The sequence below is a fragment of the Lepidochelys olivacea genome (genome assembly GCF_965140295.1).
Source record: "Lepidochelys olivacea isolate rLepOli2 genome assembly, chromosome: 1".
Taxonomy (NCBI): Eukaryota; Metazoa; Chordata; order Testudines; family Cheloniidae; genus Lepidochelys; species Lepidochelys olivacea.
The window spans coordinates 177,563,748-177,581,917 of record NC_140411.1 but is presented as its reverse complement, the minus strand read 5'-3'; the positions used below and the strand labels follow the sequence as shown (position 1 = coordinate 177,581,917).

The 18,170-nt window shown below is 38.0% G+C and overlaps 1 protein-coding gene across 1 annotated transcript in view; it reads left to right on the top strand.

Annotated features, from left to right (window-relative positions):
• The window catches only part of LOC311514299 (uncharacterized protein), a 393,040-nt gene that overhangs the window by 258,186 nt on the left and 116,684 nt on the right, over positions 1-18,170 (top strand). The gene's annotated exons all lie outside the window — the stretch shown is intronic.

Genomic DNA, 18,170 nt, shown 5'->3' with positions numbered 1-18,170 from the left:
CCATGCATTGAGACCCTGCAGTTCTCCCTGTCTAACTGGGCCTGTGCATGGAACTTGAAGCATTTCAGAGACTGCTACCATGGAGGTCCTTGACTTCAATCTCTTACCTGACAGCCTAAATTTGACCTCCAGGACTTCACTCTTATATTTCCCTATGTCATTGGGTCTTACGTGTACCACAACCACTGGCTCCTCCCCAGGACTGCACAAAAGCCTGTGAAGATGTCTCAAGATCTGCAACCTTTGTACCCAGCAGGCAATTTACCAATTCTCCCGGTCAACACAAACCCAGCTATCTATATTTCTAATGATCAGATCCCCCATTACTATTACCTGTATCTTCCTAATAAACTGGGATTACTTTCCCCGGAGAGGTATCCTCAGTGCAAGAGAATACCATGAAATCATCTGGAAGGAGGGTCCCAACTATAGGATTGTTTCCCTCCACTCCACTTCGATGTACTCCTTCCCTGAGACTTTCATCTTCCTCAGTAGCACAGAATCAGACTTGGGGTGGGACCACTCTACTGTGTCCTGGAAAGTCTCATATAAGTACGTCTCTGTTGTCTTTAGCTCCTCTGGTTCGGCCTTTCTGGTCTCCAGAGCCTGTACTCAGTTTCTGAGAGCCATGAGCTGCTTGCACCGAATCCACACATATGCCACCTGCCCACAAGGGAGGCAATTACACATGCTTCATTCAGTGCAATAAACTGGATAGCCCCCACTCTGCTGCTGGACCTCTGCCTGCATTCTCTTTTTACTCTTGCAGCCTTTTGTGTTTTTTGTTTTGTTTGGGGAAGGGGAAGGGGAACGGGCTGTTTATTGGCCTAAGTTTAGAGAATGTTAATCAGGTGTATCAGGCTCTCACATCCCCTCTCTAAACGCCCTTGCATAACTTTCATCATGGAGCTCAATATATGGATGTTTTGTTCAAAAACTTTATTGATCCACAATATCTGCAGATCTTTGTTGGGCCACCATGATATCTGAAATTGTATTTTGATGCATATGTTTCCTGATATGATACTGATGGGTGCTCAGCACAAATGACTTCCAATGGTTTTAGTGAGTGTTGGGGATGCTGAGTATCTCTCAGTATCAGACTTATCCAACCCAGTCAACAGATTGAGCTATCACCATTATGATAATTTATTCTGACTGTTTGGGGCATACATTGGCTTTAACATATCCATCTTAGAAAGCTGGCTAGATTGTCAGGCTCAATGAGTAGTGATCAACGGCTCGATGTCTAGTTGGCAGACAATATCAAGCAGAGTGCCCCAGGGGTCAACCTGGGGCTGGTTTTGTTCAACATCTTCATTAATGATCTGGATGACGGGATGAATTCCACCCTCAGCAAGTTTGCAGATGACACTAAGCTGGAGGGAGAGGTAGATATGCTGGAGGATAGGGATAGGGTCCAGAGTGACCTAGACAAATTGGAGGATTGGGCCAAAAGAAATCGGATGAGGTTCAACAAGTGCAGAGTTCTGCACTTAGGAAGGAAGAATCCCATGCACCGCTACAGGCTGGGGACCGACTGGCTAAGCAGCAGTTCTGCAGAAAAGGACCTAGGGGTTACAGTGGACGAGAAGCTGGATATGAGTCAACAGTGTGCCCTTGTTGCCAAGAAGGCTACCGGCATATTGGGCTCTATTACTACTGTAGGAGCATTGCCAGCAGATCAAGGGAAGTGATTATTCCCATCTACTTGAGGGCACACCTGGAGTATTGCATCCAGTTTTGGTCCCCCCACTACAGAAGGGATGTGGACAAATTGGAGAGAGTCGGGGGCTGGGGCACATGACTTACGAGGAGAGGCTGAGGGAACTGGGGTTATTTAGTCTACAGAAGAGAAGAGGAGGGGAGATTTGATAGCAGCCTTCAACTACCTGAAGTGGGATTCCAAAGAGGATGGAGCTCGGCTGTTCTCAGTGGTGGCAGATGACTGAACAAGGATCAGTAGTCTCAAGTTGCAGTGAGGAAGGTCTAGGTTGGATAATCAGAAACACTATTTCACTAGGAGGATGGTGAAGCACTGGAATGGGTTACCTAGGGAGGTGGTGGAATCTCCATCCTTAAAGATTTTTAAGGCTTGGCTTGACAAAGCCCTGGCTGGGATAATTTAGTGGGTGTTGGTCCTGCTTTGAGCAGGGGATTGGACTAGATGACCTCCTGAAGTCTCTTCCAACCCTAATATTCTATGATTCTATGATCCCTGTCAATCCCAAACATTCAGAAATCATGAGTCAGGCACCAGAAATCACGAGAGTGTCTTAAAAATCATGATTTTTGTTTAAAAAATAACTCCAAAGCCTCAAGTGAGTCGTGGGGTCTTTTTATGTCTTCTGCATTTTTTTTGGTTGGTTGCTTGGTTTGGGTTTTTTTTAGCTCTCTAGGATGCACTCAGTTCATATTTTCAAGGGTTTTTTTTTCCTGCAACCATGAGGGCTATAAGCTTTCCTTAAAAAAAATGAAACCTGAGATTCTCACTTGACTTCAAGAGCCAGGGCTTAAAGGAAACACCAAAGATTGTGAGGCTTGCAGTAAAGTCACAATGATTGCAACACTGACATTGTTGCACTCTGCAGTGCATACCATATGTTCAGCTTTGTGATATTATTTTCTCTGTGAAAACCTAAAGAAAATATATTTAAAGAAAAAAGGAGTGCTCCTCTAGTCCTACTTTGATAATTAGACAGAACTGTGCCCATGGAAGATGTCAGCGCACCAATTATTCTCTACTATAGTCTACTTTTTTGCTTTGGATTAGTGTACTTCAACATTTGTTTCACACCATCTGGGGAGGCAAGGCTGCGGGACAGGGATGCAGTGTATGTGGGAGAAGCCAATGAGCTTTCTAGGGCAGGGTGAGGGTAGGGGGAACTCTGCAGCTAGGACACCATTGGACAGTTTGGGTGGAAGTGCACCAAAATTCTAATAGAAGATACTTTGTTCAACTTTTGCTATATAATCGGATACTATATAGTTCAGAAGGGATGTTTCTCAGTGCCCCTGTTGAATTTTATGTATGTTTGTGTTCCACTTCAGATTACTCACAAGATCTGAATGTTTCTTTTTGCACTGGTTACAGAATATGATGTGTCAGCTTCCATGCACCATACCTATAACTAATAGAGGCTTATATTTTCTTTTAATGATCTTACTTTTCACATATGAACATTATATGTAAATGGATACGTCGAGTTCTAATCTCATTTATGATGGTGCAAATTGGAATAACTCCACTGGTTGCAGTGGAGTAATTCTGGGGTTGCACCAGTGTAACTGAGAACAGAATCTGGACCTGTGTGTGTATGGGTATATATATGCCTACCTACACAACACATATATGCATAGTATTTGTGGGGGAGGGGTGCCTATACAATATTTAAGAACTGTTACAAAAATACAGATTAAGTAGAAAAACTAGTGAGAAACGGAAAATAGATGTGTTGTTTCTGATGCTTGGTAAGTTTTAGAATCCATGCTAAGTCAAAAAAACATCTTGGGTGCCAGTTGGATTTTGGAATCATGTTCCAGTAATCTTTTGTCCTAAATGGTCACTTCTCCTCTTTACTTGAATTGAAATGCTGAGTTTCTACAAGTCTATAATCTCATTTTTATTTCACTCCAGGGGAACAAGGGGTGTTAAAATTGCTCCTATATGACAAATCCAAACATGGAACATATTTTAGCACTACAACCCTAGCTCTATCATATGTGCTGTGCAGAGTCATCATGGCCATGGTGCATAGCTCAGAGCCGGAAAGCAAACAGCTGCTGTAGCCTGATTTGAGTTAAAATAGTGTCAGTGTTTAGTCTGGCGCACTGCTTCAGGAGAGATTGGCAGCTGGGTCAAACAAAGTCATTCCATTGGCTCCTTTCCCAGTTTGCTTCTGCTAGTATTTAGGTACTAATGCAGCCTAGGCCCCTTTTCTCAGGGATAGCCTAACATCTGACCGCACCCTCTTTGCTTTTTAAAAAATGCCTTCTCCCTCTTTAAGATAAATCCACTATTATACAATCTGCTGCTAATTGTGTATTAAGAATATTTTTTCTCTTGAAAGCTGACGTATCCTGCTCTCACTGTGGTGTAGAAAGCAGTCTGTTACAGTGCTGGATTAATCAAAGGGGCCTTTATGGTTTGTGAAAGAATATCTGTGTGCTTAGGCAGGAAACTTTTTGATCCACAGAAAAGCCAGACGACATCTAGGTAAGGCTGTGTATCAAATCTGCTTTTATGGGAAAGTTGTGCAGCTCTGTTAATTGTAAATGCTTAATGTTTGCAACTTGCATGAACAGTTTGATTATCTTTTTAGAACATTTGGGAAATAGCTACTCTTATATATTAAGTCCTTTCTCACACTCCCCCTTGCCCCCCACTCCACCCATGCTTTTAAAGCTCTTGAAATGTTGTAATTGTCTATTTACCATTTATAGAAATTAAATCTATATGGGCATGCTACTCCTACTTTAGAGAGATTTTTAGTAGACACTTAAAATGAAAGTTCTGTCAGCACATGAAAATACTTTTAAAAGTGCAGCAGATTGAGTGAATTTACAGGGAAAGCTTTCAACTTTTAAAGAATGCCGGCACAATTATTTAAAAGTAGTTGAAAACTGTTTAAACTAATGAGGGTTTAATTACGAAAAAGTTCAGTGTGGCTATGGAAGGAATATTAAGTAAGTTGTCTTTGTCTCATAATTTTTAATTTTAGTCGTTGCTTTAGCCTGTTGGGTCACATTTTTTTGTCAGCGCTGAAGGCTGCCATGAATTGGTAATGAGGGCCCCTTGTGCACATGATTTTGGCACCTCGCCAAAATCAACTTCCCAACAGCAAGCTTTCTCTAAAAGATCCTGGAGCATTTTTTTGTGATTAGGAATCATTTGTGAAAGCTGCTACAACCAGTTGTGTAGGCATGTCAAAATGACTTTGTACAGTATATCTGACACATTCATTTTCTTTCTGGTTTTTCCTAATGTACCAAATTGTTGCTATTATCATTCTAAATTTCCTTCGCTTACTTGCCACCAAAAATAGGTTACAATGAGCTAAGTCATAAGGAGGAAGGCTTGTCTTTTATATGTATATCTTTTTTTCAGCATATCGAAACAGGCTAATTTTATCTCATTTAAACAGTATACAGTGCTAAGGGTTGTTTAAAACACTCCTGGATAAGTAGCAGATGAATTCTTTTAACGGGTTAATCTCAGTAAGTAATACTCAGTGAACAGTAAGTAATGAAATTTTCTAGAAGTTTCTTTGTGCACACAGTAAAAGTTAACCTTTTTAATATAACTATTCAGATCTCGGCAGAATGTTGTAATTTAAAAAAAATAACAGAAACCTTTGAATTTATCCTACATTTAAAAAAAAATCTGGCTATGAAGCTTTCTGGAATAGTGTGCAACAGCTGCGTGCCCTTTATTATTAAAAATGGAACAGGAGATTTACTTTAAACATTAATAAAGAACTGAGAAAGTTGACATTTCAGCCTTTTCAGAGATCAAAAATTTGTAGAGATTGTCACTGTATTTTATATGCACTTATTTATTTTTTATATTATCTAAATAAATTTGGCCCTGTAAATGAATAGTTCACTATTGTACACTTGAATGTTTTGTGAGTTAAATCTGTTTCCAACAATGAAGTACAGTAATTAGAAACTAAGGACCTCCTGTTACATACTGTATAGCTTGCACCAGTACTGAAGGCAGATTTCAGTGTCTACTCGATGTAAAGGGAATATATGAAACAAGATTTTTGTAAAGATTTTATTTTACTTAGCAGTACTTGTGGTTTTAGCCTTTTAATTGCTTGTTTCCTCTTATATTGTATTCTGTTTTTCCCTTGACTTATAAGCAAAGTCATGTTTAATAAGCAGCATCAGTAAGAAACAAGGCTTTCGTCACCACACTACTCTGCTCCCTTTTGCAATAGCACCTGCACTTAGAATGGGCTTTGTAAGCATTGTGTATTTCTTTTTTAAACATACATACATTTTCTATAAAGTGTATTGTTTTTTTCCTTTATTATTAAACAATGCAAGATGTAACTAGATTTAGGGAAAAGCACCTGGAACAACTTGAGAAGCTTTAAGAAACCTTCAGGGTCTGAAAATTCATATTAATTTGTGTAGAAAAGTGATCGTTCATTATTGTGTTGCTGTGGACTGAATTACTGTACATTCTTCCCTAACAATTGAATTGTAACATATGGCGTTTGCAGAGGTGAAAGCTGACAAGATTAAAAATACATTGAAATAATGGATTGACCGTGTTTCTGAAACAGCACAAAATGTGTAAGTCCTAATAGATTTTAGTGAAGATTTTATTTTTGGGTTTGCAAGAGGTAAAAATATATTGCAGCTGAATCCTGATTTACTCTGAAGTATTGCCGGAAAAATGACAATATAGTGCATAAAAGGAAATGTCACAGTAGCATTTGGGAGTGGGGGAAATAAATCTTGTATCCAATATATAAAAATAATTTTTGCTTGTTTCTCTAAATTAGATACAGCTGATTTAACCCCCTTCCCCCCCTCCCATTTCTGCCCCATTCATTGCCAAACTACATTTTAAAGCAAGGTTTTCAGTACAAAAAGTGAGCACTGGCTATCAATACTTTGTGCATCGCTTGTAGAGTTTCATATCTTATGGGGGTAAGGAGGAGGACTAAGTTATAAATCATAACAAGTACTGCTCTAGAAACTTCATGAGCCATTTTCTAAATCCAAAATCAAGTTCTCTATTGTGGTAAGCACTAACTTCAGAGATCGTTACAGTGTCTAAAGTAAAGGAGAGTTTGCAAAGAAACTAAAGACGGTATAAATTTGATTTTAGACTACTGTAAAGTTCACAAAAGTAACTGACGTGCTAGTTAGTATTTTGCTTCATCAAAAATATTGGCTAAATCAGTAAATAATATTTAATATTATTTCCTCTTTCTAAATCCTGAAACAACAAATGAATATTTCTTCAGTACAGCCAGGTTGGTACATGACCTGGTTTGTTAACTTTCCCGGAGAGACTCAAAAGTAAAGCATACTAAATATTCCCCATTAAGTGATTTTTACAACTCTCTGAAATGGTGTTATTTTAACTTCCTAATTGGCATTCTTTAACTTTTGGTTTTGTCTGTTTATGAAGGTATCATTAGTCTGAAGAATTGTAGAATTGAAGTTTATTCTATTTTTTTCATCTTTGATTTTACTCTATAGAACAGCTGAACTTCTAATTGCTGATTTTAACTTAATAAAATAATTGGTCCTCATTCAAAATATTACACTTTTGCTTTGTAGTTTGCACTGTTAACCATGACACATTAATGCTTGAGGATTTTGCTAATAGTTCAGTGACAAAGAACATTATTTGTAATTTTTTTCCAATGTGTAAGAATATGTAAAGTACTTTTCCCCCTCCTTAAAAAATCAAATAAACAGATAAAAAGTATGTTCGATTCACCAGGCTAACAAACAAAATTTAAAAGACAGCTTTATCCCTCAGTAATTTGCACCCTCATTTTTAAAACTTGAGAAATGAAAGAGAGGATTTTGTTAAAGGCATTTCATTCATATAAACTGAGCACTTTGTTCTATATGGTCTAAATTCCAACAATGAGATAAATAAATTGCTACACTGGATAGAACATAATTATTGAATTTTGGCAGAACTTCAGTGAACTCTGCCATGAAAGATTAATGTATACAGTGCACTCTTAGATTCTAAAGTAACAGAGTTAGATAAGAGGAGCACATACCAGACTCCAAACTTCATGGATTAGAGAAAAAAGAAGACAATGTGCTAAATTAAAATGTTAGTTTTGTTATAAGGTACTAATGGTAATATGTTGTCAGCTCAGTGATAAAAAGTACAGTAAACGACTAGAAATCTCAATTTAACATGAAATTATTTTATTTATTTTTTATCTTCAGACTTTTAGTATTATATAAGAGTAGTATGATTGCTGTATATTCTTATGCAAGGGGAATACAAGCATGCAGACTACTTACAGTGTGCAGTGGTGTAATTTACTTTATTAGCATGTTGCGTGCGCTTTCTTATTATATTTTTTTTCCTGTGCAGTGATTTGAGGGTCTGAATAAAAATGCATGAGTTTGCACAGAGACTACATGCAGACAAAATAGTTCTTGATTATATTCCCTTCTCTGTTCTTTCTGCAGCAGACTCTCAAAAGTTTACAAAGTTTGTTTTAATTGACAAATTGTTGGTATAACTACACCATATTCTGATTGGTTATTAAATAATTACTGTATCCAAATATTGTTTTTAATTGAGAACAGTGGTATATGGTATTAGGTTTGTCAAATATCCCAAGAAGGACGAATAGAATTACGTAGCCTTTTTAAATATCTGCAACCACATCTCTAAGGGAAAAAATGGACAAGGATTTAACCCTGCCCTTCTTAAAATGGCCATGATATACTAATATGACCCAGAAAACCCCTGTTCCTGGTAGTAATTCCAATGTCAACTCTGCATTCTGCACACAGCAATCACCCAGATATTCAGTAGTTTCTGGGTGTGGGAGGCCTTTCTGGCCAGATGGCGATGCTCTCTTTTCCCTTCATGCACCATGTTCTTCACCAGTCACCAGCTGCAATCCAGATTCCAGTTTACTACTTTGCAAGTAACTGAGTGGACAAGCTCCATGTGAACATATGTGCATGCACACTACAGGACTAATGGGTTCAAGGGGAATTGCCCTAATAAATCCCATCAAATCTACAGTCTGAAATGAGAGGGATTTGGGCAGTGTGTCCATGGGAGTGTTTGCTTGCTCTTTACCCCACCACCAGGCTGTTACCTGCAATACTGTGAATTACGGTAGAATGAATTCATATCTATATTTTAAAATGTTAATGGCTCAGCATCTTGTAAAAATCCCATTTCTTCTAAGGCACCGTTCATCTCATTCCAAGACACATCCCTTATCATGCTATTCTCCTATTAGCAATGCTAGTGAGTGTGGCAGTTGAGGAAATGGGAACACATGGGGCTTGAGCTAAAGCTCATTGTAATCACTGGAAAGAATCCCGTTGACTTCACGGGGCTTTGGATCGTACCCATGGTGAGCAAGCCTTTGTAGGGTGCACATTTTTCTTTCTTTCCATGACTGCTTAACCATTTATGGTGGAGCGTAATTTTCCTACTCCCCTGTGTAAGTGTCTCTTTGCTTGAAACAAAATCAGCATCTATCTCATTTAAAAGCTGAAGATATGATTCTGGAGGTTTTACTTGGTTCCTGATTGTAGTACCATCTTCTACAAACAGCCCCATTGTCTTCACTGGCCTGACTTGTGGAAGATGGTGGTAAAGTTAGGAAGGGTGGTCGAATCAGCTCCGAATTTTGTGTAAAGAGGTAGCATCTAACAGCCTTTTTTTCCAGCCAGTTTGCATTCTTTTGTTTCTAAACTTACTCCCATGACTTTGCTTTGATTAGATAAAGCAGTGTCACTATTTCCAATTTATTTATGTTGGTGTGCCAGCTGGTTAAGTATGTGCTAACACATTCTCACTTAAAAAACTACATCAGATAAAATATTTCCAAGATTAATCAGATTTAAATTCCCAGATCCATTGTTTGATAATTAAAAACACCTTTTTTCCCAATAAAGTTGATTTCAAGTGGTCCCTAAGATGCAAATGATAAAATGAATATACAAAATAAACTTATTTTTGAATAATAGTTGAGCACTATTGAATGCTTGACGGGGTTTGTACGCCTTATGAATTTATCTAGTTTGCAATACATTTTACAAGATATGTATGAAGTGTGCCTGTTTTTCCAAGTAGACAGTGGTCCTTTTACATTTTTAGTTTTGTGTGATTCACAAAAACGAAAATATTTTTAACAGTGTAAAACAGTTACCGTAGATTAGGAAATAGGAGAAAGAGTATTCTCTCTCCTTCACGTGGACAACCAGTATGTTAAGACTGTGAAAGCAGGTTATAATTTTATAACAATATGGTTGTGGCCTATTAACCTTCTTAATTCCCCAAGGATATTCAAAATATTTCTTGCAAAGGGCTAGCTGTGTGGCCCAGTGCATGTTCTATACAGCAACACATCCAGCATTGCACTATTATTGAATATATAGTACTTGGGTGCATTTGTAAAGGGATGCCCAATATGCATAGGTGTGGCACACAAGCCTTTGAAGTACGAAGAAGATAGATTAATGGAACATCTTGCCCTCCTTTCCCAGCAGATATGGAGAACCTTGGATGCAGCAGAACCAATGCTGCTATGGGGTGGGAGGCAGCAGAATTTGGACAGCCTGTGCAGGGAATGCATGCCTTCTAGGTGCTACTGTGCACGGTCATGGAGGGATTTTGGTGGTGGGAGGGCAGGAGAGAGGCCGAATAGATTTGTGGATCCATTAGTGATTCCTCCACACAGAAAGAGAATGTAGTGGCTGAGGTAGTATCCAGGAATCAGCTCCACTGTTTCTCTGTCTGGAAGGGGGAGAAGAATCATTCATTCCAAACCTCAGGGCTCTTGACAGCACAGTGAAGTTATTCAGGATTTGTTCCCAAGAAGAATTCTCTGTGGCTTCATATAATCCCGTAAAATTTAATTTCTGAAATGTGGGTGAAAATATTAGTCAGGTGAATGTGTTTTTATTTTTATGATAGTTTGAAATCTTTTTTCTCCAAACATATTAACTGATAAGCTGATGAAAGTATGCTGATGTGACATTTATAGCTCTGTTCTTAGTTAAATGAATGTTATGAAAATAACATAGAAATTTATACTAAAATATGGTAGTTTGGCTGTATCATTATGTTCAAGGGTTACTCTTTTTTATACTTCTTTGAGGGAGAAAAAAACTATTTGGAAAAGTTGCATGAGTGTCCATTTCTGACTGATGTGTCCTTGGAGAGTCAGGGATTCCTGTATCACAGTTAAATACATTACAAGTAATCACTGTCTCCCCTCCCAGATGGTACATAGAGATGTTTGCATGTCCACCTTAGACACACTGAGAATTCTGAAAGAGTGATATTGAAAAAAGGAATGTAAAAATAATGTACAAATCTGGAACTTCATCCTTTGTCAGAAATGAATGATGGGGATGTAAACAAGCAAAACATTTACTTTTCCCTTGTAAGCCAAAAAGACCCAGATTACCATAAGATCAAGATATATGCAGCTTATGAAATATTTTTGACTGAATTGAAATATTGTGCTGGCATATTAGAGTTTTAATTGTCTTTTGTAATCACAGGGTTTGACTACAAATGCAAGATGAAGTATGATTATGACACTAAAAGTCTGAAATAAAATGTAAAAAAAAACCAAAATAAAACCCCACACAATTCATCTAATTTGAAGAAATAAATTAATTTACTAAATTATACTCTGCAGACTAATAAACATAATTTTTAATGTATATCTTTATGATTTCAGAACCAGACAAGACTATTTTAGATGCACGCTTATTGTGATATCCTCAGTGGTAAGTACCTTAACTGCAATCAAGTTTATTACACTTTTTGTTGAGGAAAGGCCTTTTTTAAGACCACGCTTGCTGCAGCTTAATCACATAACAACTTTATATGTAGTTCTGGAATAATAGGGTAGTAATGTGATATACTCTATAATGCAAATCAGAGTAAAACACAGGTGGTTGTTAGCATTTGTGTGGTCAGATATAAAAGCTTCACTATGGGCACAAGCTACTGCTTTCCTACTTGAGTAAAATGCAATTAAAAGTGGTTTCCAGATGTGCTGGCACAGATCTGCTTCTTTTGAAAGTAAATTTTGCAAATACAAAATAAAATATGTTGTATTCATCACCACTAAATTGTCAGTGGGTTTTTAGATAATAATAAAAAAGATTAGAAGTATCGATATTGCCTTTGTAAGTAAGGTATGCTTAAGAAATGTAGAGTAGCATTTCATGTTTACATTAGATTCTTTTCCATATTTTTTATGTGTTCCATAGTTAATTCACTGCCAGTAAACTAAATCAATTCAAAGAAGAATTTAACATTGTATCACCAAAACATGAAAAGAAAGATTAAGTTTAAAGAGACATCTCCATGTTAGGTACTATTATTGTTTACCTCCAACAGTGTGCAGATCTCTCTGCAATACACAAAGAAAATCCCTGCCCCAAACAGTTAGATTTGAACTTCCTTATTTCTGCTAGAAATTTAATTTTCAAGTCCAAAAACACAAGTTACTGCTTTTTTATAGCTTTGTTACATTTTTGTATAGGTAAATACAAATATCAGACAACATGCAGAAAAATGCTACATGCTGAAAAGATACCCTTTAATTTGTCTCAGAACACAAAAGAGAAGAACAGTCAATCCATCTAGGCATTTATAATGCACCCATCAGTTTGATATCCAGCACAAATTAAATTTAGTCAAAAATTCAGAAGGCTAGACGTGTTCTAGACATTCTCCATTACAGAAGCATTAGCCAGTGCAGCTACTCAGTCTGAGCAAGTGTCAGAAAGGCACACTCAGACACTTTCATATCTTTAAAATCACCATCACAAGTACTGAGACATATACCTCCAAATGAATTATGAAAAATGAAGGCTGGGGCCCATGAGCTCTGGAGGCTGGGATCATTGATCACACTGCTAGAAACAAGTAGAGTCTTGACAGGTATCAGACAAAAAATTTCTTGAGTTTCAGAAGCTAGAACATAATCTGGATGAATTTTCCTAGCTGTTTCTGCAAATGTAACACCTCGTGTGTTTCCCATCAGGTGAGAACCTGACCTCTTAAGAATCTTGTTTTAGAGGAACCTCAGCAATGGAGAAATCAATATTTTCTGAGCATTTGACCATATCTTTTCTTCTTAATAATATATGTGCCCTCATGTATTCATTCTTCCATTTAACTTTAATTTCAGTGATTAATGGGTAGATTGGACTGTTTACTCTATTAGATGGAAATTAGTCCCTATTTCATGGGCTCTTACAGGATTATTACAGATCCTTCATTTTAGAAATCTCCCTTAGGTCCAGTTACTGTTAGGAAAGTATTTGCCCTAGTTGACTTTTCTGGGAATAAAACATTTTGTAGTAATTTTATTAATATTATTGTGATGATTTTATATGAATTATTAAACATTATAAAGTGAATCTTAAAAACAGATTTAGAGATGGGATCACACTTCAAACCTGCTATTGAAGAAAGCAAGCTGTCCTGTGCATTTTATTTTCAACAATAACGCACTGACATACAGATATTATAGATATTAACATAACACTGGTTTCCTCTAAACATTGTAAACTCTCTAGGACTGGAACTTTTTGTTTTATGTTTGTACAGCACTTAGCACAGTGGAGTCTTGGTCCATGAGTCTGGCTCCTAGGCGCTACAGTCCAGGACAAATAGTAAATAATAAAGGTGATAAGCACAGCATAGTAGATATTTCTTTGCAATATCAGTTACAAGGCAGAATCTCTACCTTGCAAATAGGTTACCACACTTTAGCATCTTGAGAATGATGTTTCAATACATATCTGCCAAATGCAAATTGCAGTGTTGTGAGAGCCTGGTAAATTGATGACTTCAGAGTGGGGTGACTGGAGGACAGTATAAACTGTTGTGAATATACAATATTGTTGATGAAGGCTGTTTACTATACATTTTGCAACTGTACCCTATTCCTTTAGACCCAATGCTTTATCTTTTTCAGTTTGTAGTTATTGTGTAACTAGTTAGAGTTTAACAGCTCTATTTTTAGGGACAAATACACAATATATTAAAAATAAACTCTGGATGTTTCCTTTAGATTGCATTCTATCTTGTACGTGTTTTTGATCTTTCCCCCTGATTTGTTGCTTCTGATGTTTTCTTGAAAAACAGGATCATTGTCATCTAGGATTTCATCACTTCCAGATGTTTTTTCTTCACCAAAAGTCATAATCCTCTGCTTTTGACTTCACCATTAATTGCTGTGGAGATGTCTATGATCTTGCAAACAGAAGATTAAGATTTTTGGGTGAGGGACAAACCATGGAAATTGAAGTACTCTTTAGAAATAAAGATTCTCTTTTCATGCAAAGATTCCTAGTTTAAAAAAATGTTGGGGGAGAAATATAAAATATAAACAAATTGTGTCTAATCAAAATATTCTTCAAAACTTTCCATGAAGTATCAGCAGTTCTTCCAGTTTGTCAAAGAGCAAATTCTATTCACCAGAAATTGGTTCATGCTTATGAAAAGTCATTTCAACCTCAAAAAATAACTTTATTAAAAAATTTTAGGAAGGAGGAAAGTTGTCGAGACTGATAATAATCCTCTCAATAATTTCTGTTTTGACAAATCAACATTTGCTGATGAAAAACTTTTTGTCAGAACATTTTCAATCATCTTTAGTAGAAATATATATCATATGACAAGCATGTTACGTATTTTGCATGTTTTAGTGCTTTCCATCTGTTGATTCTCATTGTGTGGTACAAACGTTAATGAATTTAGCCTCATGTTGTGCATTTGAGATAGGCAAGTTTTATAAATCTACATTTTGCAGACAAGGAAACTAAGGCATAAAAACATGAAGGCCCAATTCAGCAACCCTTACTCATGTTGAGTAGCATTTACTCTTGTCAGTGGCTATATTGAAGCCAATGAAAATCGGGCCATAAGTGACTTATGCAAAGTCAACATTTCCATGGCAAAATCAAGAATATATACCAGATCACTTGGGTGTGTCTGAGTCCTGTATGCTGATCATTGTGCTTAGAACATATTTTTTCTTTCCTCGTAACATCCTAGTGCAAGTGTCTCAACTCTTTTTAAGGAAGGTGTGATGGGAAAAAAATCTATAGTGCTTGATTGACTATGTAATATATATATATATATATATATATAATATATATATACTTTAAGGAGAACCCTGCAAGGTGCTACCAGCCACATACGGTCATCAGATCTACCACTTCTGTCCAAATCTGTCACCAATGCCTTTGGCACTGAATGCTAATTTATATTATTCTAGCCCTTCTGCTATTGCCATACCTGTATTCATTGCCACGGCTGTCCCTTCCCCCAAACCAAATGCTCTGTGCAAAGACTGTCTCGTCTCTGTGTTTGTTCGTCACCTAGCACAATGGTACTAATGGGGGCCTTTGGGAGCTACCATAATATAAATATTTACTGTTAATAATCGTCTCCAAAGCAGCAAAAGGAAGTCTTCATTTTTGAACAGTCCAATCTGACGTTGGCACTTGGCTGCACATTTGTAGGCTGAAGGGAAGAGTCCACATCCCTGAGCAAGGAGATGTAGTCTGTTTGGAAGTCATCAGCTCTATCCCTGATCTAGCTATCCAGTGACTCAGTCTGCATACACATCTGTATTGCTAGTGCAATTGCTCTCGACAATCCCTACTCAGTGTAATCATCACGCTCTTTGCTTCCTTCCCCCACCACTCCCTCCCTCGCCCCCTCCAAAAAACCCCAACCTTTCAACATAGTGAAGTACAAGTGATACAGAGCTCTTTCGATGACAGCTCCTCAAAGGCTCCTACTGTATATACGGATTTATACCTCACTCATAACCATAGTATCTGGAGCAGACCATGATGGGTAAAGTAAGGGATTCTACAGGAGTCTTGTTGTAGTATTGGAAGCAAAATCTCTTCTGCTCCTCTAATGGCTGCCTTGTATCCCTTAGGGTATTTTAGTCTCCTGGTGGCCCTCCCCAAGAATGGTGCGGGAGAACATTCTGTGTGCTCTTGACTTAGCAGATTCAGCTACTTTCTCCATGCTATCTGCCTTACTTTGGTCAGAGATCCAATCACTATGCTTGTGTCTGCCCAAAAAATGCCCCAACTCCACTGTCAGGGACTCCATTTTGATGTACGTTAAACAGGAGAAAATGTTTATTTGCATCATACAGAACATTTGAGGGAAAAAACATAAATCAGAAGGAGGGCAGTTTCATACACAGCCAGTACTAGGTAAGGCATCTTTAAACTGCCCCCTCACCTCTCAATTACAGAATATTTAAAGATTAACTGGATTTACAGCATTGTATAAATTATCTAGATGTGATCCTAGTAAGAGAAACAGAAGCCTGACAGGTTCGAAGAAGCTGTCTGGGCTTAACAAATCCTTTCGCATAAATAAAATACCACGTAGTGGCCTTTGTGTTTTGCTAGTGGATCTAAGTCATACTTTTAAAGTTTTGGTCCCTCCACTACAGAAGGGATGTGGACAAATTGGAAGGAGTCCAGTGGAGGGCAACGAAAATGATAGGGGGCTGGGGCACATGATTTACGAGGAGAGGCTGAGGGACCTGGGGTTATTTAGTCTACAGAAGAGAAGAGTGAGGGGAGATTTGATAGCAGCCTTCAACTACCTGAAGGGGGATTCCAAAGGGGATGTAGCTCTGCTGTTCTCAGTGGTGGCAGATGACTGAACAAGGAGCAATGGTCTCAAGTTGCAGTGAGGGAGGTCTAGGTTGGATATTCGGATATACTATTTCACTAGGAGGATGGTGAAGCACTGGAATGGGTTATTTGTGTGTGTGTGGGGGGGGGTGGAATCTCCATCCTTAAAGGTTTTTAAGGCTTGGCTTGACAAAGCCCTGGTTGGGATGATTTAGTTGGTGTTGGTCCTGCTTTGAGCCAGGGGTTGGACAAGATGACCTCCTGAGGTCTCTTCCAATGCTAATCATCTATTATTCTATGATTCTATGATGAAAAACAAGTACCAACTTCCTTTTGAGCAAACAAGTTTATTATTGGTTAAGTTCTGGTGCTGCTTGCTGAGCACTATATAGGATAAAGATATGGCCCCTGCCCCAAGAAGGACTACAGTGTAAATGGACAACACATGTCAGCCAGAATGCACTGGGGCATCTGGAAGAAGGCTCTGTATTAGCAACCTTTTAAAAAGAGTGGAAGATAGCCGTCATACTGATGTAGGTTAGTGTGTGTTGGCTTTGTAGAATAAGTGAGAACTGAGAGAAGATGGTGGGTGCCTGGTGCAAGTAGGTAGGAAACAGAAGTTATTTCATGTGTTGGAGACAGCAGCAGAGAAAGCGCCAAAGAAGGGTGATGCAGAGAGTACATGGTCTGAAATGAGAGCAGAGATATAGGCAGAACCTTGAAGGCAAGGAAGAGGTTCTTAAAGTTGATGCAGACCCATGCTTAGAAACCCATTTTGTTCCTCCTTGTGGTTTTTCTCTTACATATGGTAGGGGGCAACTCCACTTTGAGAAACGTAACAAAATGATTAGCTCATCCAGGTAGGGTTCACAATGAGATCGTGTAAAAAAAGAAAGAAATGGAACACCCTGCAAATTATAGCAAACTCTACATATTGGACTTTTAGCAGTGGAAGCTGATAGCGAGGGCTGTGGGTTTGCTTCCCAAGCAGAAACGTATATGCTTTATGCACTTCCCCTATATGTGGTGCATTCTACAGTAATTACCATTACCAATATTACAGTCAGAGGATCAGCAGCAGCACATATAAGACTGTGTGTGTGTGTGTGTGTGTGTGCGTGCGTGCGCACGCGCTTTACAATTTGTAGGGGTTATTTATGGTGTTAGATTTGAGATGTTTTCGGTATAGCATGTGATGATAGAATTGGTAATAATAGTAGCATTTGGGAATAAAATGCCTCGTATTCATGGAACATACCCATATGTAACAGCTGTACCCTCAAAAATCTGGGAAATAAATGGTATTAAGAAAAAATATCCATTCCACAGAGATAGTTGGGCCACGTTGTGATACAGTGTATCCCCCAACCTTTTTATCTTTTAAGAAGTAACTGTGTAAGAGTCTAGGGAATGCTACAGTCCATAATGGCTGCATAGTAGCAAGAGTGAGCAATGGGCAACCTCTTTTCTGTGTATTTAAGTCCACCTGGAAAACCCAGGCTCAGTGGGGTTTTCCCCAAAACACTAGCTGATTTGGAATAATGCTTTTGTTTTAAATGTTGTTTGTTTGTTTGTTGTTTAATTAACAAACTATGTAGAGGAATAAAGTTTCTTCTTCAAGTGCTGGCTCATGTCGATTCCTTTTTAGGTGTGTGCATGCCCACATGCACTGTCGTAAGAGATTTTTGCCTTATCAGTATCTGTAGGGTCGGCAGTGGCACCCCCTTGAGTGCTGCATCAGTATATAGGCCCTATGCCCTCCCTGTCCTCGATTAAGG